This window comes from Vombatus ursinus, unplaced genomic scaffold (genome assembly GCF_900497805.2).
Source record: "Vombatus ursinus unplaced genomic scaffold, bare-nosed wombat genome assembly UNPS02014818.1, whole genome shotgun sequence".
NCBI classification, from domain to species: domain Eukaryota; kingdom Metazoa; phylum Chordata; class Mammalia; order Diprotodontia; family Vombatidae; genus Vombatus; species Vombatus ursinus.
In genome coordinates this window covers 66,669,198-66,696,917 of record NW_020954596.1, presented here as the reverse complement: position 1 = coordinate 66,696,917, position 27,720 = coordinate 66,669,198, and the positions used below count along the sequence as shown (strand labels likewise).

Here is a 27,720-nt window from a genome sequence, read left to right as displayed (position 1 = left end):
TTAATATGTCAACCTGTATCCTTGATACCATCTCCTCCTGTCTTCTCCAGCAGATTGTCACCTCAAACATCTCCCTTCTCTAACCTTTGATTTCATTCTTTTAATGGGTTTCTTCCCTCTTTCCTTCAAATATGCTCATGTATCCTCTACTTTTAAAAAGTCTTCATTAAACCTACCATCCTCTCAAGCTAGTATCCTATATACCACCTTTCTCTTTATCTACCTACAAAGGTATGTGTGTGTATATATGTATATGTGTGTATATATGTATATATACATACATATATACATACACATACACACACACAAAAGACAAATCATAAACTGGTTCCTAAATGTATCACCTGTCTCTCCATCTACCTACAAAGGAATATACATAAACCAGACCAGTTAGATTTAAATATAAGATGACAGGGTAAGGGAGGTGGAGGCAAAAAAATACAGATTTGTATAATATTGTGTAATATGTAAAATCATATTTATGCATGATTCCTTTGTTAGTTCTGTGATCTTATTAAAGGCTAATTAGGTAGCCCCACCAGTATTGCAAACTATAGCCATTCCAACCCCCATCCAGTCTCTGAGATTCCTATACATACTATCTCATAAATCTGCTAAAGGAGGTCCAACTAACATGCTTTAAGACTTCCTGAGGAACTCTTAAAACTACACAGACACCAATCTGGATAAAACAAAAGGGCTATCCTTCACTCTCAAGATACGAATTGCTCATCTTTTTTATTCTACCACAGTCATATATTTCTGTGAAGATGATGATAATTATGATGATGATGTTGATAATGATGATGATGATGATACCTACAATGTTCCAGGCACTGTAAAAACACTTTGCAAATGTTATCTCATTTGATGATCACAACCACCTTGGAAAGTAGATTCTATTATCATCACCATTTTACAGATAAGGAATCTGAGAAAAGAGAAGTGCCTCACCCAATATCACATAGTTAATATGTATCTGAGGCTAGATTTGAACTTAATTCTTTCCGATTCCAGGCCCAGCACTCTATGCACTGGGCCACCCAGATACCTCTGATGGCATCCTTCCACCATTTTTCTTGACATAATGTCCTCCTCTGCAAAATGTTGCTTCCAATTCACATCCACATCTGCTTTTTGAGTGAAAGTCAATTTCAATTCTTTGAAGATTGTGGTAGTCCAGAACTTGCACTTATACAGTATTAACCAAATAATATTGGAATTTAAAATGAGCCTTTGTCTTGGGCACAAGTTGGAGATCTTTAAAAGAACAGTTCAATTTCACAAAGGCAATCCAGCCCACTTTCCCTTTGTTTAATTATGGGCCTTTTCATCCCACTGTAGATTGATGCTGTCTATTCAAAGTGCACTGAGGGATCGACTCAATGGGATGTCCATTCAAATGCATATCATCGACTGAACAGTAGTAATTTTTTAACCTCTTTGGTTTTCCTTCATGGAGAATTAGGATGAACTTCTCTGAGTGAGTATGTATTGATTTAGGAGGTGTTGAAATGTTGCAGGACTTGACGCAATCAGTGCAATGCTATCCATAAATAGGCATATCTGGAGAACCTTATCATGTATAAGGAATCTTTCCTTCATTTAGACTCTGCTGCATATTTTCCACGAGTATGGCAACTATCATTAATAAGCATACATCTCTCCATTTTATATTTTGCTCAATATTAATAATCTGATGATCATCCAACTAAGTTATTGTTATTGTATCTTTGAGGGAATAAAGTATGATTGTTAACTATGGAAAAAGGGCTTTTTGTTGGAAAAGATTATTTAAAATAATGTTCTGTTTTACTGAATCAAATGCTCTTTAAAAACAACAAATAATAAATGCAGTGAGATCTTGTATTCTCTATACATTTCAATCAATTGTATGACAATAAATCTGGATAGAAGTAAAACTTTTTGTCTTTAAAAATATTTATTAAATTCTACAGTTCCCAGTTCTTACTAAGACTTCACTTAGTGGGGCTGTTTCAGAAAAGTGATCTGAACAGTAACAGATTTCAGAAGCATTTGAAAAAAAAAACCTATACAATATCAACAAAACACAGGACCCATCATACCCAAGGCAGCTATAATTTGGTCTTATCCCCATTAGTATAGTCAATGAATTTTTTTTATAACTTAGTATTGCTAAGCATGATCAACTCAGTACTCAAGCACATCACATAAATCCAGATGTTTTTCTCATTGAGGAATGGGGCACTATAACATTGCTGTTAAACTTTTCAGTTCCTTGTCAACAATATCTCACATACCTTCCTATTACCATTGATGATGCTTAGATATTTTTTTCCAGATGAATATTATAGGGGTCTTAATTGGGAGCTGATGCTGCCAGGATGACTTTATCCAAATGTTTGACAAGAATTGTTTTGATTTCATTGATGTTTGTCACAGTATCTTATGCTAACCTAAGTTTCTCAAGTCTGATGTTCTGATTGCAGAACTAAATGTTGATATAATGATATAGAAGACAGAGTGCTGAACTTGTGTTTAAGAAGATTGAAGTCCAAATCAGTTCTCCATACTGAGTAGCTGTATAACCCTATCACCTAACATCTATAAAATGAGAACAATAATAGTACTTACCTCAGAAGGTACTGAAGGTACAAGTAAAAGTTAATTACAGGTAGAATAATTGTTATTTAATTTTTTTAATCTAAATTAAATCTTGTTATAGATCTTTTAATCCTATACATGAACTTTGATCATTTGTAATAAGTTATATGTGTAAACATAAATGAACAGCTAGATGGTGTCAAGGATAGACCTATGGACCTGGAGTCAGGAAGACTTATCTTCCTGAGTTTAAATCCAGACTCAGATAGTAATTGGCTATGTGACCATGGGCAAGTCACTTAACCCTGTTTGCTTCTGTTCCTCATCTGTAAAATGAGCAGGAGGAGGAAATGGCAAACCACTCCAGTATTTCTTCACAGAAAACCCCAAATGGGAGTCATAAAGAGTCAAACATGACTGAAAAATGACTAATCAACTGAACAACATAAAAATAAGTATTATGGAATAAGTGTCTTTTTTAAAGTAGCCAAAAACAAATCATACTGTTATCTCAAGCTGAAATTTGAAGAAATGCCACTTTGGATTGTGATTCATGCTTACATTATTTCCACAATATAAGATATCTTATCTGGATTCTGGAACACTATCATGTCATCAATCTGGTGAACACTTGCCTGACTTTTTAATAAGTGACACTTGATATATTACTTTGGGTCTATAAAAACAGGTCATAGTGATCTAATGTCATTAATGTGACTTTTTTCCAGGTGTCATTCAAAATGTGGATTTTTTAAAATTTAGAATATATTATCTGGGCCAAGTTCTCCTATGGAATTTTTCAATGCCTCCACATAAGATTGGTGCATGAGATCCAAGCGCACAGTAAAGACTAAATACAAATAACAGAGTTTAATTTAGCCATGACCATTTATTATCCAAATTTTTTGAATTGTGGTTCACATTTGAACAGAACAGTTCAAAGCAGAGAATCTTTTTAAGTGCAAAATGGTACAACTATTAGTCCTAAAAGGGAGGTAGCATGACATTGTGGCTGACAGGCCATCTTTAAAGTCAGAGAGAGCTAGATTCAAGTCTTATATCTGATATGCATTATCTGTGTAAACACAGGCAAGCTACTTAATTCCTCAATGTCCCAGGAAACTCTAACTAAAACTTATTTTGATCTCTCCTGGTGGGAGTAGTTAACAAACTCATAGGTCCCTATACTGATTAAATCCTTGACCCATTCTCATTCTTCCCACCCCTCAAAAAAAAATCAATCCTTACAAAAGTCTCAAGTCTTTTGAATAATGTATGAGTACAGTCAACACTTCTGAGAAGACTAGAGTCTGATTAAAGGTCTTCTTCTCAACTTCCTCCTCCAATTTTCCATATTTTTAGTTACCTGTGAAATCACCTACTTTCTCCTCCTTCCCTCCTGCCTCAGAGGAAATGTATCTGCTCTTTTCCATGTTCCTGCCCATAATCTCATCTCTTCCTGTCTCTTGTAGGATTGAATTCAAAAGTCATTCTCCTTCTCTCTCACGCATAACATTCAATCTCTTGAACTTTCCAATGCCTTCTTCCCATCTACCAACAACTTAACACCTCCCACTTGGGAGTGTTGTTGGTCACATGAGGCCTGTGGGCTGAGTGTTTGGCACCTTAGTTCTAGCAGACTGAAAAACTATTACATCTTTCTCCTTCTGTGAGAGAGGCCAATCTTCTGTGATAGAACTAATGTTTACCAGTGTTTCTCTATAACACATGCTAGACCTGCCTCTCCTCCTTCCTTCCCATGATTTGGATTAGCTTTCCCTAAAAAGGAGACAAAATGGTCCCAGGATCCAATTAGCATGCATTAACCTGACAGAGCTTTCTTCCCCCCCACCTCACAACACCATAGGTTAAACCTGTGACATGAATTAGGTTTTGTTTTTTGTTTTTTTGTTTTGTTTTGTTTTGTTTTTGTTTTTCTCCTAAAAGGAGACAAGCAGTTCCTGAGATCTGATTGACTCTAGATTCCCTGATGCAGTCTTATGGTTACCTCAAGGTATAAAAAAATTCCTCTTACATGGAGACTGGGCCCCTCCAATTTGGTAGATTTCAGAAGATCTCTTGAACCACTCTATCCTTCACCATATCTTACCTAACACAAAATGTGTTTCAATATGGAGATGATGGGGCCTTTGTACAGAGAAGCTGAGGACCACTCTGTCCTTTTTGCATATTCTTCCTGTGTAAGGGCAATTTAAATTTCCTTTCATTAATTCTTCAGTGACATGCAAGTGCCTCATTATGTCTTAACGCTGAACCTGAACTAAGAGAATATTGACATTAGAACAGAATCTAACATCTGTGTTACCAATTTTTTTGAAAAAGTCTTAACTGTACTTCCTCACCATTAATTCAATACAACTATGGACATGTAGTCTTGTATGCTGAGCACTGTACTAGACACAGGTGAAGGAAATAATGCTTAAGTCATGGTCCCTACCCTCTTGGAGCTTATGTCAACACAGTCTAATCACCAGCACTCTATACAATACCTTGGAATATAACTTTTGTCTCAATCCTACTATAACTATTCTCTTCAGGGTCACCAATAATCATCTAATAAGAGCCCAAACTGAATTAATTGCCCTTTGCAGACCAAATTTTCCTTGACTCCATTGGAGCATGTGACACTGGATACTTTCTGCCTCTTTGATTTTCCACATGCTCAGGCATTCTTTCTCCATCTCTAATTATGATTTTGGTCACCAACTCTTCTTCCTGACTCATTCGGGTGAGTGTTGCTTAATATTAACTGCTTGTCTAACCTTGAAAATCATTATCAACAAACAGGAAGATACCATTAGCTCTTTTGGTATGGGAGGGAAATACTATGATTCCCTTACATTCAACTGCACCCAGAACAAGAATTCTCAAGAAAGTGGGCCTTACTCACTTGACTAGATTAAGGAGGCAATTTCTGTTCTTAAGAGAATTGGACTCCCTTGCTCTAATACTGACTTTTCCTTTGAAAACTGGGAATAAACATTTACACTTGGACCCCATATGTGTAATAAAACTTAGAAAACAGTAAATGTATTGTGGCTTCCAGTGTTAAGGAGTTGGTGACACACACACCGGAAGCAATAGATAAGGTTTACTTAAAGTTTTATGAGTCTCTTCATTTACTTCCATCTCTTCTCCTGAATTCCAGAGCAACAGAGAGTGGCACTACTATTCTCTGAGATATGTATGGGGGCATGGGGATATAAAGTTAATAGGAAGGAGTACTGAGGGAGGGGTTAGGATATCCCCACTGTTGGTCTAGAGGTAGTCATAAGCATTGTTTTTTACGTTCCTTTTAGGCCCTTCCTGGTAGGCAGAAGAACAACCAATAGTGTCTATTTGCTAAGTCTACATCTCTATCTGCCACAAGTTGGGAAACCTGTATTTGCCTCATATCAAGGCAGGCCAAAAAAAGATCCAGAAGAGATCATCCAATTCCATTCTATTTAAAAGGGGTGTGTGTGTGTGTGTGTGTGTGTGTGTGTGTGTGTGTGTGTGTGTGTGTGTGTGTGTGTTAGAGAGAGAGAGAGAGATACCTTTACCATTTCTTAAGACATACGCTAACAATTTATAGAATTCATTTAGATGTTTTTGTGTTACCAAATCTATGCTTGCTAGTCCTCAATAGACTCTAGCTTGTCACACATACGATTTTCCATTGCCAGAAAGATCCTGAGATAAAGATAACATTAATATTTAACTCAACTGGTAAATAGAAACCTAAGATCTGATTGTCGCATATCTGATAAAGAATCAGGAACAAAACAGTAGTTTATCCAGAATTTTTCACAGCAAAGCTTTATTCCTGACCCCACTCAATTCTCTTGATACACTCCTGACCTTGGTGATCTCATTTATTTTTACAAAACCAACTATCAACTCTACCCAAAAGACTCCAAAATCTCTGTCTCTAATCCTGGCATCTCACTGAGTGTCATATCTGCACCCCTTGCAGATTTCAGATCTTCATTTGATATATCTTGGGTACCTGTAGCTCAACATTTCACAATCCGACTTTTGTATCTTCTTCTCCTAACCTATCTTCCCTTTGGACTTCATTATGTCTGTCAGTGGTAACACATTTCAGAATATCTTCCTTGTTTCAAACCTTTGCATGTTTCTCCTTCCCTCACAACTTAAACCAAATTAGTTACCAAGTCATAACCCTGAGATTGTATCTATACACACAACTATGTTGATCTTTTCTAAAGAATTAGCTAGTCAGTTCAGGCATAACACAAATTAATTCAGCCAAACCAAACAAAGCAAATTCAGCTGCGAAAGCACTTGTTTTATTTAGTGGACATTGTGTTCAAGTAAATGAATGTGTCAATGAAGTCTAAAGAGTTGCTTGTGTAGATGAAGCTTTAATTGGGGGGCATGGTTTTCAAAAATATGATTTACACAAAGAAACCATACAACTGCATATCCAACTAGAAATAGAGATACACTAATCTGTTACAGTCTTGCAACTGATGGTAGAGAAGGGAAGAAAAGTTTGGTCTTATTCTAACATGCCAAGATTTTAGGAGAGCATACTTCTACTGCATAAGGTAAGATACCATGGATGAAAGAGACTGATTTGGATACATAGGGACATCATTGTCCTGAGTAGGTTTTTTGCCATTAGGAGTAGAAGAAAGCATGAAAACGATGGCAGATAGATAAAAGAGCATTGACATGGCCAAGTAACAATTATCAGTGTTAGGGAAACTCAAAAAGAACTATAACTGGCAATGTAAGCTAAGGACAAGAAGACCTACTTTGTTATTGTTTGATTTTTGGCTATATTCAGGGAAAAGAGAGGAATAAAAAAGAGATGTGCACCTAGAGATATTCATGGAACACACCAAATCCCAGATAAGCTACAGGCTATGGTACTGAAATAACTGGACATGAGACTGCTGAACCACCATCACTAATATTTGAAAAATCATAAGAAATGAGAGAGGTACCACTGAGTATTAAATTTTGGGATTTTAGAAAAGGGGGTGGTGGAGTAGAGTATGCAAACAAAGCTAAATGAGCTTTACTTCAATATCTGGAAAAATTATATAACATATCATTAAAGGTATGAATACTGAACATCTAGAATGTAAACCAGAGGTGGAGTCAAGATGGCAGAATATTAGGAATACCAGTAAACTCCCCACCCCACCCCAGTAACAACCAGCTTTTCTAAACAATTCTAGCAAATGCATCAGAGTGAATCCTGATGGGAAAATGTAAGAAAAAAGTCATAATGTGTCATTTTTTCAGTGCAGGTTGGCATTTGCAGAAAGAGAGACATCTGGAGATGGAGTCTGGCAAGGAGTGCACTGATTGGGGAACACTCTAGTCCCCAGGCTGTAGATCAGGATAAGAGGAGACCCCAGATGCATAGGATGCACCTACAGAGCCATACAGGGCCATGAGTGCCAGTTGGCAGCTTTGTTGCCCACTAACCAATTCTGGATTATAGTTCCTGGGAAGAATGAAGAAGGGACTTGTGCCTAGGGGTGACAGTCCATGGTTGCTGACGTTGGCTATAGTGTATCAAGAGAGGAGGAAGTTCAGAAGCAAGAAGCAGTGGTGTGTTGCTCTGACTCTATTGACATAACATAATCTCATTTCTACTGTCTAGTCCAGTCTAAAGCCTACAGAGGAATAGAGAGTACAGGAATCTCAGACCAAAGGGGAGCTTACAGTTTTGTTGCTCTCAATGCATAGAACTTCCTAGTTGGCTAACAGCGGTTAAGTCAAACAGCAATCTAATATCACTCAAACAGTAACCCAGGTCAGGAACTTGCAGACCTCAAATCAGGGAGGCAGCAATCAGACTTCGCCCTGGATCAAACTACTCTGAGAGCTCAGAAAGCTTACAGGTCCCCATCCTGAACTATCTCTGAAATCCTGGAACAACACATCACTCAGTGTCCTGCTAGTGATCAGCATGGTAGCTGTAACCTGTTCCATTTCAGATCTGGTCTGGTTAGTCCTTTTTTAGGGCAATCTTGTGGCCTCCTATGGTATCCCCACATTGGTGCCAGATTTAAAATAGATACCCAATTGGCTTAACTCACTACAACTCAGAATTTTCTCCCTCTCCCCAGCTCTTCTCTGACCCATTGAGAAGGCAAGAAATATACTATCCATTATACATATATGTACATATATAGTAATTACGTTACTTTTGAAATGTCTTATCTTTTCAAATAATATGCATTTATTTTTCTCTCCTCACTTTCTGGTGTCATTAAAAAGAAAGAAAACCCTTATACACGTTTAAGAAAAACAAATTGCCACAAAAACCACATGCAAAAACATAGGATTCATCTTGAATCCAACATTGCACTGTCAGGAGATAGATAGTAAGTTTCATCACTAACCCCACTACTCACTGCCCTCCTTCAAGTATTTCTAAAACTATCTCAAGATTCTATCCCCACCTCTCCTAGCTCAAATCAAAATGATTATTCCTTCAATCGTATCACTGTATCAATTAATCCTTAGTCTTTTTCCTGGGTCTACTAAACTGGAGATTCATTACATATTTTTAAATGAATCGATTTTATGGAATTTGAGGAGGTATAGGAGAGACATTTTAAAGTTGAAGCCTTTCCTTAAAGCATCAATTCACAACTTACTCTGTCTAAAAGCAAGATTAGTTCTTAGAGATGGTAAACAGAAAGAAAAGGAGAAAATTTACATAACTTAATCCTGTGCAGGAGAGAATCTCTTCCTCACTGTTTTGAGGTTTTAATTAGGACAAGAAAGGATAGAAGGAGAGGACTGAGTCGCAATTGGTAGTATGAGGCATTGGTAGGGAAAAAGGACTAGGTAGATGCCTAAGTGGGAATCTTTGGGTACCCTCTTCCTGCAACAGTAATCCCTGTTGAAGGGAAAGAGTATAATACTTCACTTTCTCCCTCATCCCTCATCTTTTTACTTGAAGCCCATGTCCCAAACAAACATAGACCATGATCTCATTGTCTCAGCCTCTCAATGTCAGCCCTGTCAGATTCACATATAGACCTATAAAGTCCATTCAAAACAAATTGCCGGGGGCAGCTAGGTGGCGCAGTGGATAGAGCACTGGCCCTGGATTCAGGAAGACGTGAGGTCAAATGTGACCTCAGACACTTGACACTTAATAGCTGTGTAACTCTGGGCAAGTCACTTCACCCCATTGCCTTGTACTCCCCCAAAATGCTGTGTTCACATAATTTGAAAGAAGAACAATAGTTATTCAAATACCAAATTACCTCTAACAACCTAGACATAATAATAAGAATAAAAATATAAATAGCATTTAAATAGTGCTTTGTTTGCAAAGCTCTTTATGTTATTTCATTGGATGATAATGACTGGCATTCACATATCTGCTTTAAAATTTGCAAAGAGACATTGTGTTTAAAACGGATATAGAGCTTTCCTTTGAGTCATTAGTTTAACTCTTGCCTCAGAGGTGTATTACCTATTTAACACTGTAAATGCCACTTTTCAGTGCCCCAGACAATGCATGAATATAAGCATGTATGTATGTGTGTAGATATATGTAGGTATGTGTTCTATACATAGCTACACACATATTTGTATATGTGTGCATATGCATACACCCATATATTCACAAATATATATGCATATACATGTATGTATAAACATATTTTTATAAATGTGTATATAGGTATATACACACAAAGTCATTTATAAACACTCTTTTATTTGAGTTTCACAACAAATTTTACAGATAAGAAAACTGGGTTCAAAGTAGTTAAGTGACTTCCTATGGTTACACTATAAGAAGCATGGTTTGAACTAGGTTTTACTACTTCCAAGTCCAGTACCCTGTCCCCTATATCACCCTATTTTTCTACTAAGTAAAACTGTGAACTACCGAGAAGAGGGCTGTCTTATTTCATCCTTGTATTTCTAATTCTAGGGCAGCAAGTGGTGTAGTGGGTAACAGTCCAGGACTTTGAGGCAGGAAAACTGAGTTCAAATCCTACCTCAGGTACTGTGTCATTAAACCTTTGTGTAAAATAAGGATAATAATAGTACCAGCATCAAAAGGATTGTTGTGAAGATCAAATGAGCTAACTTAGCAAACTCAAAAGCATTACATAAGTGCTGGCTAATACTTTTATTCTGAGCAAAGGGTTTTGCCATTTAGAAGCCGTTTAATAACTATTAGTTAAGTTAAATGACATATGCAAGCTTTCAAAACTTTGCTTTGATAAGTTTGAAGGTCAAAGAAAAGAAGCTAATAGTCCTAAATATTTCTCTGTTCTTGGACAATGCCATATACTTCTGGACAAGTATAAGACAGTTTATAAATTTTCACAATTACTGAATGATAAATGTTCTTGAAAAACATTGATTTCTTTCTTTCAGGCAATTAGAATAGGTATTCTGAAAATGCATTTGTATACCATTACATTTTTTTTTATGTGCAATTGTACATGTTACTACTGAGTTTTTAAAAAATTTGCTCTGAAAATCCAGCCCAAATTATTTGACAGAGAAAATTACATTGGAAACTTAGATAGAAACATCAACCCATACTTACTTTCTTTTAAAGTACATCTGCTACCAGTAAGCTTCTAACTACAATGAATTTCAACAACTCTGTATCAACAAAGAATACATATAATTTAAAGGCTATTTTAGCATTTGACTAAATGTAACAGTGACAATTACAAGCTGATGCCCTGTAGGCATAACAAAGACAGCTCTGTTCTAAGGTCAATGGGAGAATAAGAAAATAAAAGCAAGATTTGGATGGCTTAATTTAAAACTCCTAAAATTACAGTGGGGAGGAGGAGGTATTGTTTCTAATGATTATAGCATTTTCTGTCACTACCCATTATCAAGTCACACTCAGCTATCTCTCTGTCCTATACAGTTTCTACATCGAGGGGAATATATTTCTTGTAAGATGGGTTCATTTAGTTTTAGTATTTCAGGGGAAATTGTCCATAGGCAAAATGACAGTAAGTCATGAAATGAAATATGAAATAAAATGAAATAAAAATGCAACAAATACTTTAAATTGATTCAAAATGGATTAAACTATTTATTCCAAATTCTCTGAATTTTAGTGAAATGACATTAGATAGAAATAGTCAGCATTGCATATTTTGATTGTTCAGTGAATACCTCTATAACTATGAAATCCTTCACATTCCTAAGCTTTCCTTTAAAGCTCCATCAATCCAAAGTTCCACTCTGAATACTCTCAGTTATAACATAACAAGGTCTCAATTTGAAGAGAATGAATGCAAAATTTCAAAATTTTAACTCACTTGTTCTGTGTAAGGCTCTTCTGCCTTCAAAAGATCTCCGTGTTTGTTTGTTTGTTTGTTTTTTTGCTTTTTAATGTGAAAAACCTAAGGAATTACCCATTTGTGACATGAAAATACTATTCCCACTAATACCTTCAAGACACCTTCAAATGAAAATACGAAACAAAAATAAAAAGAGGAAAGTCAAACCCCCAAATTTATAACAGTGAAGGGGGATTGTGTTGGTAAGGAAGGCTAAACAGTTATTGAAATACTCAAAAGATTCAGCAAAAACTAAATTAAACTAGGCCTCATTACTCAGCTAGGAAAGTGGCTGTAGAGTAACACAGAGCAGAATTGCATCTTCTTAGTTTAAAGAGACAATGGATTCCCAACTTTAAGGTCCTTACTGATGAATCATTATTTTCTGTAGAATTTAAACTCCTTGATTTCAGGGACTATTACTTTTGTCTTTCTATGCCTAATATGTAACACCAACACTCACAGATAGTACATGCTTAATATATGCACATTTATTGCAGTTAACAAGTTTTCTTGAGTGGCTTCCTTATGCTAAGTACTATAAGAGGCACTAGGCAATGAAGAAGGAGATTCAGGAACATGTTTAAAACTCAGTTCTGCCTTTAAAGAGGCTTATAATATATTTGGAGAGAGAAGATACATACTCATGAAAATTACATAAGGTTTATTTGACTATGTGAAAAATGAGTAGTACAAAATCACAGGTCTCTGAAAGAAAGTAATTGATATGGGCTGGATATTCAAGGAAGGATTCATAAAGGAAGTGGAATTGAGGTGACACCATTTTTAAATTGTCAGAGATAAAGGAAGAGGACATTTCAAGCAGAAAGGAAAACATCAGCAAAGATGCCTTTGAGGGAAAATGCGAAATAACAGTTGTTCAAATTCAAGTTCAAAGTGGGATATAAATTTGAATAAGTAGAGTAGCTCAGACTATGGAAGGTCATGAAAACCATTCCAAAGAGATTGGAATTTATCTTTAGGGGTTGTTTGAAGTTGGTGAACTTGTAAGCAAGGAACTGACATGATAATAACAATGTCCCAGTGTTATTCTCTAGGAAGTGGCACCAGGCATTCAAACTATGAGTAGAAACTGCAAAGTGGCAAATTTAGACGTGATGTATACAAAGACTTTCTAGCATGTGTGTAATGGATTTCCCCTTACTAAAGATCTTCAAGCAGAGACTGGAAAACGACTTGGAAGGTGGTTCTTTATCTGGCATGGGCTGCATTTGATGGCATCTTATGTGTCCTAGATTCTCTGAAGTAGTATATCAGAAAAGGAAGGAAATGAAGGTGAGAATAGTATAGGAGAAGCTGGTGAAATAATCTAAGTGATAACAGCTTGAATTAGAATGGGAAGGTATAGGAGAAAAAGTACTTATTTATAATATCCTTTCAAAACTATGAAGACTACCATGAATCCCCAATCCTTCCCTCTAAGTCTTTCCTATTTCAAATGTGCTTGGTAAAAGATAATTTGGAAATTAAACCAATTGGTGATAAAAACAAATTTATTTGAGAAACAAGGGAAAGAAAACATCCAGAGGCAATATTTCCAACCTAGGAGACTAGGATGATGGTGGCACTGGATAGAAATGGGGGACTTGGGAGTAGAAATTCCTTTGATGAGGCACAGAGAAAATAATGAGTTTAGTTTAAAATGAACAGATATTCAAGTTTCTAGTTCTAGTAGTCATTAGAAATAAATTGATAGAGTTTGTGATAAAAGGAAGAATGAAAAATGGAGGAAAGTTAGCCAATAAGCACTTATTAATATATAGTGTGTGTGTGTGTGTGTGTGTGTGTGTGTGTTTGTGTAAGCTATATACAAGATAAATAGGAAATGGATAACAGAAGGAAGGAGATAGAATTAAGAGGGGTTGGTCAAGGTTTCCTGTAGAAGACAGGACTTTAGTTGGGCACTGAAAAGAAGCCAGGGAAGCCAGTAGGCAGAGATGAGGAGTGAGAGAATTCCAGGAATGGGGGACAAAAGAAGGAAGTGCCTTTTATTTACAGTAGAGTGTCTTGTTTATTTCACTGGATGGAAGAGTACATAGCAAGGAGTAAAGTGTGAGAAGACTGGAAAGTCAGGGAAAGATCTAGGTTATAAAAGGTGTTGAATATCAAACATAGGCTTTTGTAGCTCAACCTAGAGGTGATGGGGAGTCACGAGTTTATTGAATAATGGGGGGTGACATGGTCGGACCTACGCTTTAGGAAAATCATTTTGGTGGCTGAATGGAGTTTGGATTGAAGTGGAGAGAGACTTGAGGCAGGCTGACCCACCAGAAGAATGTTGCAGTGGTCTAAGTGAGAAATGATGAGAGTTTGTAACAAGGTGGTCCCAGTATCAGAGGAGAGAAAGAATATATTAGAGAGATGTTATTTGTGAATCATAAAAGGGAAGATCCAACAAGTGGAATCCATAGCAAAGACTACAGGAAGTTGCAGTGGCAGAGATACTGTGTCCTGCAGCTGAGGGAGCAACTCATAGCCATCAGCTATGCCATACACAGAAATGAACTTGATAAATAGATGCTTTTAGTAAACACTTCTAATTTGAGTCCATTCTCCCAGAGCTTAAGGGAATGTGTAGAGCAGTGACTTTGTTCATGTTCAGGAGAATTTTTTTAATGCTTCAATTCTCAATATACCTTCTCAGTATGCCTTTTTCAGACCTAATTAATGTTAATTTGTTCATTGATATTAGACAATAATAAAATAGTGGAAATGTTATTTTGTTGTCACTGGTGATTATTCTTTATTATCATAGCGAAATATTAGCAGAAAACTGGGGGGAAAGCACTGGATAGAACTGGTAAGCAAAAATATTAGAGAGCTACCCCCAATCCCTCAAGATGGCCATATAAGCCTGTGGAGAGAAGCAGGAGTCAAACTTTGGGACCTTGACCTGCCAGAACAAGAGTACCTTAAGGGAGTAGGCCCCAAGTCTATGTGCTATATATTTTAAAAAATTAATCCTTCATGTGACTGTTGCAATGTACTTGGAAAATCATTACTTTAATCATGAAATATAGCATTTATCTTATAATGTTTCCTATATTGTTTAATAGATGCATACTTTGATTTCTACTTATTCAAGTATGAAATTTCCCTTCTCTCTAAAGAGAAATCATTCAAAAGTCTTCACAAAAACTCTGTAGTTGTGCAACATTTAGTAGAAAAAAAAGCTCATTGAACAAGTAGCATGAGAAAAACATGAGCTTTGAATATTTAATGAGGTTATTGATGAGAGAATAAAAATTTTATATTGGGCAAACAAAGGCAGTGGTTAGAATAACAAAATATACAAAGACCTCTACTACAAAGAAATTCCACCACATTACATGGTGTTTGGTAAATGTGTAGGTACATACACACAGACACACACACACACACACACATAAACAGAATCTAGATGTGTTTGACTTACAGTGGCACATAATTCTGTTATAGTTATGGGAAGTACAGCCTAAGCATTTCTTTGCAAGTTACAAGTATAAATCCTCTGCAGAACAGACCTTGTAATATCTTCTTCACTAATACCTTCTTTGGTTAAAAAGTATAATACAGCTTTGTTTATAAATCCTTTAACCACCAGCTTTACAATCACATTAACATGAAAAACAAATCCTTCTACATGATCAACAGGTGTTGAACTACTATTGTCTATGGAGTCAATCTGAGATTAGGACAACATATCCAAGAACTTGAACCAATCTGTATTCTAATGATAATAATTTCCAGCAAAAGTTCTCAATCTTCTGTTTATAGAAACCAGGTTTTTAAACACATTCCACTAGAGTATATTTGTCAAGGATAGTGTTACAAAATGGAAAGCTTATATCTCATCTACTTCATTCATAACAACACTTCTTTTCGTGCTTACAAAAAAAAACAATTAGAATTACATATAGATGCTGACCAGGCACAAAAAAACCAGCCTCCCCCCTAAAAAAATGTCAGTCTTGGCCTTGGATAAGGCTGATATCCTCTATTTGTTGGAAGTGGGTAATGGATTCCCAGACTGAATTTCTCAACCTGTGAAAGTCCAGATTTGTGCCAAGTACAGAAAATGTGGGACACAAACAATAGCCAGTTTGTTTCCCATAAAACACAGATGGCAACTGTCTGCCCTAAAGGGGAAAAAAAACAGAATGCCAGATAAATTGGCCAAAAATGGAACTTTAACTCCTGGCCAAAAAATAGCACACATTGGTTAATTCTGGCAATCAACGAAAGTCCTCTGAGTAAAACTGAATTCTATCTGGCAAGTTGAGAAGTGAATTCTCACCTCATTCCAGTTTTGTTTAAAAAAATCCCTTGGATGGGCAGATTTCCATTTTTTCCCTCTAGGAATCAAAAACTTTGTAAAGGAAATAATGGGAACTCAAATGACAACTTTCCAAATCCCTAAAACTTTCCTTCAAAACCACATAAAATCACAGGAAACTTGTGGCAATGGTAAGGCTGAAGATTACGCACACATGTGGAAAATAGTCATGAAATGACACTTATAGCACATATCACACTTAATTGTCATTGTTTAGTTTTACCATACAATATACCTGTTAGGTATGTAAAGTGCATTTCTCCAATTGAGAAAATTAAAGAATAAAGACATAGAGAGCAGTCACCTGGGGCCACCCAGTAAGTTTGTGAGAAAAAAAAAAAACAGTTTAAAGTACAGAAATCTGGGTGAGCCATCCAGTAGGCCCCAGCACTTTGACAAATGAATTCATTTAAACAAGCTTAAGAGTATTGTTAAAGAAAAGTGTGAATTTGCTTTCTTTTAACATTATGAAGATACAAGTAACTGCATATTAGCACTGTAGCACCTAAGAGGAAGATTTCCATGATTTTTTCAATGGAAACAAAGGCAAGGTAAAAAGAAAGGGAGTATAGGAGAAAAACAACAACTGGACAGACAGAAGACTTGGATTTGAGGCTAAGTTTTGTCACTTAAGGGGCAAATCTGTTTATCTCATTGGACTTTAGAGATTGAGAGAATTGAACAAGCTGATTTCTATGGCTCCTCAACATCTCATATTCTGTGATTCTCTTGGTCTCTAATCTGCCATATATTAACCGTATAGGTATAGCTAAGAGCCTCCTCACTAACTTGGATTATTTGCCTCTCACAGGGTTGTAACTGAAAGAAACATTTTGATAACCTTAAAGCACCAAACTACATAAATGAGAGTTATTGCTAAGTATATGGTGGCCACCCACACTGGAGTATTTCACACCTCCCCACAAGGCACATGGGCACCTACTCAACTCTCTGGGCTACTTCTTCCAACTTAGTCTGATTGCCAGGTTTAGCTTCCCAGAGAAAGACCTTCACTCACTACTCTCAGGGTTGAGGAATGCACGCCCCCTACTCACTACTATAACTCCCAAGACCTCATCAATGTGCTTCCATTTAACAAAACAAAGCACTAAAAATAATGATAGTTTTAGATCTTTAAATCACTTAGCAATAAAGCAAAAGAAATAATAACATCATAGGTTATGACATATTAAAGCAAGGATAGGAATAACAAAATATATCACCGTCCATATACCAATCTCAGTCACATTCTCTCTTATTTCTCAGGTATTTAGCAACTGTGGTGAAGAGAGGGAGTATACTTAAAGAACTTGGCAGAGAAACAAATGAGTGAGGAAAATCAAACAGTTAGGGTCAATCACAACTTCAGTGCCCTTTTTCTTCTCAAGATCTGTTCATAAGAGTTCCTTGATAAATATACACTCTGTACTGAACAAATGTTTCCACTGCTAGTATTATGTATACACCCACTGAGGTGCCTCACACCTCTTACACAGGGTTGGATATAACTCCTCTAGGCTAGTTTGCTCACTCTAACCTGTTTTCACACTGATAGTTTTACATTCCCAGAGAAAGAACAGCGCCATATGGTTATACCTGTTCTCTTAGGTGCCTATTAGTATCCCTGTTCTGAGGGAATACACTGATCTACTCACTACTCTAGCTCATGAAGCTTCATGCAAAAGAAATAATAATATCATAGGTACTATTCAGGCAGTTATTCTGCATTTGGTGAAATGGATCACTCGGAGATTAATGATTCAAACAATCAATTTAATAAGAATATATTCAAATACTCCTCAGTAAAAGGAGTCCCCAAGGTGGCTAAAAAGTCTAAAAAGATAAAAGTATATTAAAGCTGCCAGCAAAGAGGATACAAATTGTTGGCAAGGATCTTGCTATAATAATAGGAGATTTCTGCCAAAGTCTTATAAAATTGCTTTTATACACTTTTTACCGTATTGGTATATAGCTGTTCAGATCACTCTGGGGGGGAGAAAGTTAACTCTAACTGTCCTTAGTCTGTATCTCAATTTCCTTGAATCGAAAACTCCCATGTGAGTGTATGAGCAGTTAACATGCAACTTCTCAATTCTACCAATATCAAGGCCCATATTCCTCTCTCAGACCCCTAGGCTGTAAATAACATAGGCAGACAACATTAAAAAATAGTCAGCTTCATAGCACAACCTGATCCTTATCTTTTTTTGAAGCAACCTCTAGAGTACCCCATTAAAACAAGCAAAAACAGGCCTACATAGATTATCCTTGTTGCTGGCCTACCCAGCTGTCTGAGGCCTGTTCACAGCTGGTTGAGGTTCATTTGAGGCTATTTCCAACCTCATTATCCTACTTGCCCCATGGCTGCTTCCAGCTCATTTGGCTCATGTTCCTTGTGGCTAACTGGAGCCTGCACTACCCTTTCTGAGTTGGCTAGGTAAGGCTTACAAACTATGGGGCCATTCTCCTTTTCCATTATCTTACTGCAGGTGTTGCCTGCAGGCTGAATGTCACTACCAAAGTGCCTAGCTCCCTGCTGACAGTGCCAGGGCACCACTGCTTTCTCCATTATCTTGCTTGCTGCTGCCAGTGAGATTCAAATGTCAATGCCTTCATCAATTCCTGAGCTGCTGAAAGATAAGAGACAACTACCTTCTCATCCTTTGTTGTTTATCCTTCATTTCTGAAAAGGTCCAATGATATCACAGTGTATTGTCTTGACTTGTGTGTGAATTGGGTTTAAGTGAGGCAGAGTTGCAGAAAGTCATCAGCCTCACTCTTCCAGTCATCAAAGTCCAGCGGCAGTCAGGAGGACTGGCAATAGACTAAGATGCAGTGGATGACCTCGGCATGTTGGATGCCTGACCAAGCTCTAAGCACTCCACAGTGCTTACTTCAGCCATCATTGGAAAAAAAATGTTCTCGTCTACCCATTCCACGAGGGGAAGTCTTCACATGCTTAGCATAAACATGCTCTTAGTTCACCAATGGGTTTGAGGCATATTAGTTAATTTCCAACTAGTTTAGCCCATTTACCAAAATGGTTTGCTGCTACACATGGTACAACTTCTTGGAAAAAACAGGTGAGAGTTGGGTGAAAGGTAGACACCAATGGTAGATAAGCAGTCCTGAAATGGGCTGATCAAGCCCTCATACCAGAGGTGCTAGTCCTGCTTAGCTAGACTTATTTCTCAGCAGCAACTATAGTATCCATCATTTCTAACTTCAGGCTTTGCCGATACAGTTCTGAAATCTTCCTTTTCATCTCTCTGTCTCTGTCTCCATCTCTATCTCTGTTTCTATCTCTCTCTTTCTCTCTCTGTGTGCCTCTGTGTGTGTGTGTGTGTGTCTCTCTCTCTCCGTCTCTATCTTTCTTTCTCTCTCTTATATTTCTGACATTAGGCTTGGGGTACTCTGTGAATGACCTGATCTTAACTTTTAATTAATAAACAATTTTTCATTTTCTGTATATGATGAGATAAATTACATCTGTCCCACAATCAGAACAGTTCTGATGTACAAACTATTCCTGTATACTCCAGCTTTTCCCATTTAAAATAATGAACAACTTTCTCAAAACTCTAAGTTAAGAGTAACTGTTCCTTTTACAAGTGAGGAAACCTAGGCCCTAGATAAGTAAACTGTCAAAGTAGATTTATGTCTCAGACTACCCTATACAAAAGGACAGAATATTAAATGGACAGTACTGCACATTAGTTGCAATGATAATATTCAATGATTGTCATTCATTAAGCACAATATTCCAGTTATTATGCTAGGCATTGAGGATACAAAGAAAAAAATGTAACTGTCCCTACCGTCAAGAATCTTATACTCTAATGGTGAAAAACAGCATATGTAGCTTAGCCAATCCAAACCAAACCAATATATAAATGCAAAATTATTGGGAGATAGTGGCTGGGGAGAAGAGGGCTAGTATCAATTACCAAGGGAATCAAGAAGTAGCATGTAGGATGTAGAAGCCTGAGTCTTGAAGGAAGCTAGGGATTCTAAAAGGGTAAAGTGAATAGTGAATGTATTCAGGTAAGAGAGACGGCAAAGGAGATGGACTAGAAGCAGGCAGTCAGGTAGGAAGAAAACCATGAGAGAATGATATTGTGAAAACCCAAGAAGGAAACCTAAATTCTGGAAATGCGGTGAGTTAACAGCATGACATGCTCCAAAGAGGTCGAGAAGGATAAGGTCTGAGAAAAGGCTCTTGGAGTTACTAATGAAATGATAATCTTGTAAAAGGTAAATTAAAAAGTAACCTTGGAGGAGCAGTTTCAGTTAAGTGATAAGGTATGAAGCAGGACTGGAAAGTACCACCCTAGTAAGAGTCTAATTCCCTGTCATGCCCCATAAATGGACTTGACAAAGCCATGAGAAAGGATGAGAATGGCTAGAAAAGGGGACTACAGTACAACTACTAAGCATTATTTTAAAGCTTATTGAGTAGTTTCTGAGGAATTATAAATTGCTAATGTCTCTATGTGAAAATGTAAAGAAAATCTAGGGCTTCACTTTTAATAGCTTTCAGGTTTTAAGATATTAACATTTGTTTTGTTTTTTTTTCTCTGAGTGCTTTAGTTTCAGTAATGAAGTGACTGTTTATTGAGTGCTCTTCCATAAGCAATTTTAGGAGTTCATGAAATGTGAAAATAAAAATTATCTTCTGCCTACGTGAAAAGATGTCCTATATACACAACTAGGGGAAGGGGCAACAATTGAATGAATCCATCAAGAGATATAGCTTGGATAGGCACTGCAGAGAAACAATGAGCTGGGATCAGAACTGAGCATTAGGATGACTGGATCCTATCTGAGAAGTTGCACTGTGCTCAGTGACCCAAAATCAAGCATCACTTCAAAATTTCATCTCTTATGTTAAACTTGTCCTCTATCATATCCCTGAGCATGTATTAAGCACCAACTATGTCCCTGGCATTCTGATAAATTTAAGAAATACAGGAAAAGATAAAAATTGTCCCTGTACTCAAGAAGCTTACAAAATAATGCAGGAGACAACATCCAAACAACTATGTACAAAATAAGATCTATACAGAATAAGCTAGAGATCATCTCAAAAGGAAAGCACTAGCACTAAGGATTACTGGGAAAGGTTTCTTTCAAAAGGTATGATTTTGTTGAGACTTAAATGAAGCAAGGAAATCTAGGAGACAGAGGTGAGGAGGGAGAGACTACCAAACATGGATGATAAACAGTGAGAATGCATGGAGCCATGAGATGGAGTTTCCTGTGAGGAACAGCAGAGATACCAGGGTCACTGGATCATAAAGTACATAAAGTAGAGTAAGATCTAAAGGATCTTTAGGAAAAGTATCTAGTAAAGGATCTAGGAAGAGTAGGAGAGATCCAGCTAATAAAAAAGCTTTAAAATCCAAACAGAGGATTTGATATTTGATCTCAGAAGTAATAGGGTTGGTTTCCTAGGGTTGGAGTTTACTGAATGGGGTGGGGGTGGCGGTAATTGATTAGACCTGTGTTTTAGGAAGATCACTTTGATAGCTAAATTGAGGATGGGCTGAAGGGCCAAGACTTCAGTCAAGAAGACCCACCAGAAAATCATTGCAGTAGTACAGCCATGAGGTGATGAGGTCCTATCATAGGGTTTTGAAGCATCAAAGGAGATTGCTTATATTGATGATGTTATATGATTGTGAAGCAAAGAGCACTACACAAAGGGAAGAATTAAAATTATAGAGAAGACAAAATGTTTGGGGGCAGCTAGGTGGCACAGAGCATAGAGCACTGTCCCTGGAGTCAGGAGGCCCTGAGTTCAAATCTGACCTTAGACCCACAGCTAATTAGCTGTGTGACTCTGGGCGAGTCACTTAACCCCAATTGACGCACCAAAAAAAAATGTTTTAGAAATATGCATGATATGAATGCACAGGTTTCACTGTATTCAGTAGTGGAAATATGATGTGACTGGGGTGCTATCACCTCCTTATTCCTAAAAGCTACAACTATTATTGCAGTAAGTCCAAGAATACATATATGTATATATATACATATATGTATATGTATATATATATATATATATATATAGTGTATATATACTGGCTGCCACATCACACTGCTAGCTGACATTCAGCTTCTTATTCACTAAAACTCTCAGATTATTTCAGGCAAATTACCTCTAAACATGCCTTCCCTATTGTGATCTTCTTTACCATATGTAACATTAAATCAGTTCCTAAATGCACAATGCCAAGAAACAAATATGGTATAAATGCACATATAATCATCTTAATTCTCAAGAACTACTTATTTAATAAATATTACCAAATTCTTTAAAAAAACACTCATACAATTGTCTTAATAGGAGCAATAATTTGCTAGTCAACTCATAGTAATATAAACTAATCTGGTAGGCTATTACCTAATGGGAAAATCACAATAAAAAGATATATGTTTAATTATGTGACAGTGAGGTCATCAAAACCATTACATTAGTCCGACATGTTGAATGGATAAGGTCAATCTTGAAATTAGCAGTTTCATTCTAGGGAAGTCTGGCATTGGGGAAATGATGGAAAGGGAGGAGCTTTATTAAATTAACTCTTAATCAGTAAAAGACAATGGCTATGAACCTTACCCCCCTGGGCCACTTTAAAAATGCTATTATCTACCATGTTATCAGAGTGTCATGAAAAGAACATTAGATTGGAAATCAGGGGACCTGTATCAGCTAGAGCTACTTCTTCTATGAATGCTACATATGATTTTAGAGAAGTAATTATGTCTTTTTTGGTCTCATGAATAAAGTGAGAAGGCTAGATGATATAATCTGAATTTCCTTTTACTGTATTCTTTTGACTCTATAAGAAAGAGTTAAAAAAAAAGTGTTTCCTTAAACTAAGTCAATATGTTTCCCACTGAAGGAAATATTTCCAAGGAGGCAAAGAATTAAAATGTGGAAGCCAAAAATGTAGGTAGTAAGCCAGACAAAATAGATAAAACATTGAAACTTTGGAGAGGGAATGAATTTGGAAATAAAAAAAATACTTTAAATTTATCTGCATAAGTCAGGCTTCATGGAAAGAGGATGAACTAGATGACCTGAGTTATCATGTAAAATGGAGCACTTTTTTTTAAATCTTGACTCAATTCACTTGCCTCTTCAATGTGATTAGTATGGATAAAATGTAAAGGAATAGATGGAACAGATGTCCTTCTCAGTAGTCTAGTAGAACATTGGCTTAGAATCCTGAAATCAAACCCCAAATCTACCTATAAATAGTTTTAGCAACCTTAGATAATTTTGCTCTGTTGCTCAATACTTCAAAAAATGAATTAAAAATATTGTGTCTATTTTTCATTAGAATAACACAACAGTGAGGTAACATATAAAACATATAGAAGTACCTCATGTTTTCATTAGAAATTCATTTTATAAACTCAAAGTGTTTCGATCAAAGTACTGCTGCTTTACATTTTGATTAAAATGTAATTGAAATACATTTTTTATGTGATTGCCAATGCAAGGAATATAGTTTTAAACTTCTGATACTACTATTTTTTTTTAATGTGTGCGGAGGATCTATGATGCAATCTACTTAAACAGCTCTAAGTATGGGAGTCCTTTCTACAGACAGGACACAACCTGTCTGGCACAAAGAAGTAACCATGGTTTGCCTAAGATTATACAGTTGGTAAAATGCCAGAGAATACATTTGAACTCAAGTATTCCTAAGTCCCATAACCAATCTAATAAAAAAATTGTATTTTTTTAACTTTTATTCAAAAAAGACTGCTTAAACCATCCTCATTGTTTTTATGAATTTACTTACCTAAAAATTCTGTTCTCATAATGCATATATTATTTACTGACTTCCTTTCAAGTTAAATTTTGCACTCTATTTCACAAATAGAAATGATGTCAGTCAGTCAAAGCTATGATAACCCAGTGATTATACATCACAAATGCCTCATAAATTCAGTTTTGTTTCATGTACTACAGATTCTTCAAAAGCAAAGACAAACCAAAAAAAAAAAAAACCTGCTCACCCCAAAGAATCTAAGTTAGTGAAACACTGGAACAGTAATAGGCATCATTCAACATTTTATTTGCAATTCAACTTTTCTTTCAACAGCTCAACAATCTTTTACAAATCCCATCTTCTCAGTCAGTTGAAACAACTAACCAGTCATCACTTAGTCCTACTTTTCACAACTGTGAAAGAAAAAAAAGATACAAACCTCAACAAAACATTTTATAGTTTTCAAGAAAAGGCAAATAATTGAGAAATACAGTAAATATTTAGTAAGAGGAAAAATAAAGTCCAAAATTTAAGTGAAGGAAAATCATCACTATAAGCAAATATATTAAATGACAACTAATTAAGGCCATAAGTTTCAATTTGTCAGTTGATCAAGATTTATCATCCTATATCACCATCACAGCACTACCAAAATAGAACACCATTTAACACAAATTCTGTTACATCTGCCTTAAAATGTGTAATTTGAATTTGAAAATAGAAGGGTAAATGGCTAACTTACAGAAATAAAATCTCAAGATGGTAAAACTATTTTTCTCTTTTTGTTTTTGTTTTTAGAATTAGCAAGTGCTGGCTGTGGAGTTGGAATCTTTGTATTTCTATAGGTTACTACCTTTGTGATTTCTGAAAAGTTAACTTACCACTTTAAGCCTCAGTTTCCTTTTTAAAGCAAAGTTTTATTTTATTATTTATTTAATATTTTAATTTATACTTAAGTCAAAGTCTAGGTTTTATAAAGTATAAAGTTCCATAGAAATGTGAACTATTAAAGGCAATCATTTAATTCAAGGCTACTAAAGGAACCAAGTTAAAGGGATTCAATTTTCAGCCTGTGGTAAACTCCATATCAAAATGAGCATTGTATCTTTTCCCACCTTGAAAAAATGAAAAGACTCAGACTTTCCTAAATTTCCATCAAACTGTCCCATTTGAAGGCACACAGAAAAAGTAGCAACCTTCAACTGGAGCATTATTGCTAGCACTTGCTCTCTCAGAAGCATGTGAACAGGGCAGTGTTATCTCTCTTCTCTCTCATCTCTTAAACCAGATAATTCACTTCTCAATTGAAGTGTTTTGCCCCTCATTGTGGATCAAATGAGAGTACTGAATGGTAGATTTAATCATCCCTATCTGAAAAACCAGTTGGGTTTGAGAATATGTGGCAGAAGTAGTGATTGCTGTTAAGAATACACTACAAACAAACCTAGATTAAGTAACTTGAGACAGCATAAAAAAAAAGAAAAAAAACTGAAACCACATGTGTTTTGTATCTCTAGGATAGAAAATCTTTCTCAGATTTCTATGCATGTTGTTTACACAGCATTGCTGGTTATATCATCTACCAAAATTAACATAACCCTTTGAAAGAAATTAATCTGAAACAAAAATTGACCTGTATGCATATTTTAATGATGGGGTTTTTGTTTTGTTGTGTTCTATTTTAGTTTTAGTAGGGCAGTTAGAAATTATAATTTTCTTTCTCGATCTTCAACCATGGTCCTGGAATTGACTCTAATGTGTACTAGGCTTACTAGGCTTAGCAAGTCCCACATGGAGCCAAATCTTACGTCTCTAGTAGGTGAGAGATTTTTCTTCCTAAGTAGAGACAAACAAGTTAGGTCAACTGAACAAAAAATGGAAGGAATTTCCATTATTCATGCAGAGCTAGATGCATGGCACATCCAGATTCACTATACCTGGATCTCTTCACTTGTTTGCATGGTGACTACATTAACAAAGATTACACCAAGGAAGAATAGGTTTACTCCTTAGATCATGGAATAAATGGAACAGGACTTAAACAGATCACAACATATTCTATCCAAACACAAAAAGCTGGCTCTTCCATGGTTCTTGATAACTTACTAGTCTCCATTTTCTTGACAGCCTGTAGCTTTGTGATTTTGACAGGCTCACAGATTTAGAGCTGGAATATACCTTAGAGGTAATTCAATTCAATTTAATCAAATGAAGAAAGTGAGGTCCATAGAGGTGAAATGACTTGTCCAAAGTCTATTTTGTAGATAATGGTTAGAAAAAAGTACCAAGTCTAAAAAGAAATACCTATATGCTCAATGACATTATTTCTTCTGTTAATGTTTTATACAAAGCTTTGTTATAGACGATTATCACATGCTTAAAAAATCCAACATATGCAAGTGTTCTTCACTTTCTAAAGATAAAAATCAATTCATAGGTAATTTATGTGTGTATACATATGCACATGTATATACACATACACACATATACGTATGTGTATATATGCATATATGTATATATGTGTATATATATATACACATACAGAGAGAGAGAGAGAGAGAGACAGAGAGAGAGAGACAGAGACAGAGAGACAGAGAGAGAGATAGAGAGTGAACAGTTAGGTGGCACAGTGCATAGAGTTCCAGGCCTGAAGTCAGACCTGATTTCAAAATTGCCCTCAGACATTTACTGTGTGACCCTGGGCAAGTCATTAACCCTGTTTGCCTAAGTTTCCTTCTCTGTAAAGTGAGCTGAAGAAGGAAACAGCAAACCATCCTAGTATCTTTCCCAAGAAAACCCCAAATGGGATTACAAAGAGTTGGACACAACTTAACAGCAACAACAACAAAAAACATAGGTAGAACATGCTTATGCAAACGTATTTTGTTCAGCTTCTTCTTCCTTGTGAGTCACATCACCCCTATATAGTACTATTAGAGAGAACACACACCCACATATACAAGAAATATGTCCACACATGGAACAAAATATTCAATGGCATATGCATTTGTGCTGGAAGCACTTCCTGCCAATGTGTCAGCAACATTGACTGTTAGTACAAAAGCAAGAGCCAAATTCAGCCTCTTCATAATCAGCACTAAATGCCATGCCAGATGCCTTCCAAGCTTTGTTTTATTTTTAAACTTTTCATTTATTAATTTTCATTTAAGTATCCAACCATGCTATAAACAAAAGCAGCTCAGTGCTGGCAAAGGAATGGCTACTAATGGCGGATGTGCAGGTCAAAAGCAAAATAAAGTAAAAAAAAAATTAAAAAGTTCATAACTTCTGACTCCTTTCTTTGCAGACAGCCTGCCTGGTCCATCTCTGATTCAGACAGTAGAGGCAGGGGGTTCTGAATAGGGTGTACTGGATCGCTGTGTTTTTTTTTCATTTTGAAGGATCCCCGCCATCTTTCTATACCCCCCCACCATGCCCCATTAACAAATAAAAGAAACAGTTACTGAATGGTTTAGTGCAAATTACTTTATAATTTGTTTATAAATTTATCATATAAAACTTACTTTATAAGTAAGATTTCTGATAGAGGAAAAAAAGGCACGAGAAAGCAGCATGGCCGAGAAGCAAGCTGGAATCATCAAATCTGACTTTGAATCTTAGTGCTCCCCTCAGTCTTACTTATTAAATAATCCCTCACAGGTAACTTAAACTCAGTGGGCCTCAG

General features: G+C 36.2%; 1 protein-coding gene across 4 annotated transcripts in view; it reads right to left on the bottom strand.

The window, feature by feature from the left end:
* The window catches only part of ADGRL3 (adhesion G protein-coupled receptor L3), a 601,096-nt gene that overhangs the window by 520,302 nt on the left and 53,074 nt on the right, over positions 1-27,720 (bottom strand). The window lies entirely within an intron of this gene.